Raw genomic sequence first — 2,393 nt, forward strand, 5'->3', positions numbered from 1 at the left:
GGATGAGAGGGAGGAGGAGAGGAGGTGATTAAGATAATGAAAGAAAGAGATAGGGTGATCCGAGGGATAGCTTGATACGTGACCAAAATAAAACTGCTCTTGAAGAATTGCCCATACAGACAAACAGAAAAGTATTCCTGGAATCGCAAAGCTTGCTGATATGAGATGATGATTTTCTTTTTGTTTAGTTAAGTTTTGCTCTGTTTGTTAGTTAGCTTGTTTGTTTCTTTGCTTGTTTGTTTTTGTTTGTTTGTTTATTTGTTTGCTTCTTTGTGTTTGTTTGTCTGTTTGTATTTGGTTTTGGTTTTCTTGGGGTGGGGGGTATATTGTTTCATAAATATGGATTCTACTTTTATTGATGCCCTTGGGAAATTAACTTGAGAAATGACGTCCATAAATTCACGAATACATCAATACATGAATACACGAATGGTACACGGTATCACAGAACATAGACAGCCCACACATCGTAGCTGGTCGCCGCTGTACAGCGTCTTGTTTTAGAGCGAGGGCTCGCGCTCACATGACCTTATGCAGTTGCGAGCGCCGTAAAACACTTACCCTTCCCCCCCCAAAAAAAAAAAGAGCGAGGGCCCAAGGACACACCGCAGTCAGATCCCCCACCTGAACGCCGTGTCACCAACACACGCCGGCATTATCATGAGTCTGACCTCACTACTCAGCCAGCGTGCCATATTTAAATAAAATCTTCTTTAAATTTCCAAGAATCCTGGAAAAAAGGAAAGACTCGCCTCCGTAGGATTACACCTGTACAAGGTTCTATCTCTCTGGTTCTATCTTCTAAGTACCTAGTTTCAAGAAATTTGCCGTAAAAAATTTTTTATTTCACAAAATGTCAAGATTTTTCGAATGCAATTCTCTGAATATATCTTGAGAGCGACTCCAATAATCTTACGATTTTGATATAGCGGAAAGAGCATTCGATTTCTGACCTCGTGGTATTAGTAACTCAAAATGGCCCAAAATGTCTGAGAAAAACTTTGTAATTCCGCCGTAGCGAAGCAAGTACAACATATCCCGGCTGTCTAAACAGTGCACAATGACACTTTGATTCATTTTTTTTAGTTGGGGCTAGCCAGAATTGTTTTTCCCATGCTCATGGAGGGGGAAGAGCTACCATTTTGAAACATTCGACAGAATTTTATCAAATTTAATTATGACTTTTCAAATTAAACTCGTTTATTTTTCAGGGTCAGATATAATAGTTTTTGCTTCTCTATAGAGAAAAATCTGGCTGGCCCCGACTCCATTCGACTGAACTCGATTGCTTGTGTGCGCTATGTGTTATAAACTGACATATATCACTAATGTGTTGGTCAACCAAAATACCAGAGAGAAGGAGAGACATAATAGTGTTATAAGAACAAATGGCATTAATTTTGTGTACCGCATATCCCCGCTGAATAGCAAGTTCTAGGGGTCTCACAATCTATATTATTATTATTTCCCCAGCAGACCCTCGAACTTTCAGAAAAGACTCTCGGCTTCCCGGGAAGCATTCCGTACTAGCAGCTGATTAAGCGCGCACACCCTGATAAACTGACAAGATCATTCGCTGTCTATCACCAGGTGCCCATTCCAACCTAATCAAAATGAGGAAAATTTGTGTAAAACATCTTTCCCATGGGCACAGCGTCAGTCCTGTTGCAGTTCCAACCCACAACCTTTCCATTGCAAGCACAACAGCCCAACTACAAGTCCACCGACATCTTTGCTTGGGCTTAAAGAACGACGAAAGAACGTCTCCTGTGAGAAACAATCGACAGAGAGAAGCGGAAGCGATTGACGAAGCCTGCATCAGCAGCTGCAACCATCAATCATGATGATGCTGACAGGCAACAGGTAAGAGGTAGGCCCTATTGAAAACTCCCACGTATTGGAATCTAAGACCGTGCTTGCAGCATGGAACAGGTTTCCGTTAGAGAAAGTCAAAACGTGTGAGACAAACGGTCAATATAGGACTGATGATTGATTCTGTCAGCTGTTTTACGTCGCCATCGACACAGTTGAGACCTGTTTAGGTGCTGGGATGCTTCGGCTTTGCTTGTCACGACCGACCGCGGCTGAGTGAGGTACAACATTCAAGCAGACTGGCTGAGAAACTTTTTAAAAAATGAGATGAAATGAAATGAAATGAAATAAATTAAATAACATTTCCTCACGTAAAAATAGGTCTCAAGTTCTTTGGAAGCAAAGTACCACGGCCCACCCATTATATCATAAACGCCCGTTCGTGATAATTATTGTCAATCCTTCCTCATAGTCATCCCCTTCTCCAAATCACTTTGCACTCACATGTAAACACACGTACATGTAAACACACACACACACACACACACACACACACACACACACACACACACACACACACA

The sequence above is a fragment of the Aplysia californica genome, unplaced genomic scaffold (genome assembly GCF_000002075.1).
Source record: "Aplysia californica isolate F4 #8 unplaced genomic scaffold, AplCal3.0 scaffold00078, whole genome shotgun sequence".
Lineage (NCBI taxonomy): Eukaryota > Metazoa > Mollusca > Gastropoda > Aplysiida > Aplysiidae > Aplysia > Aplysia californica.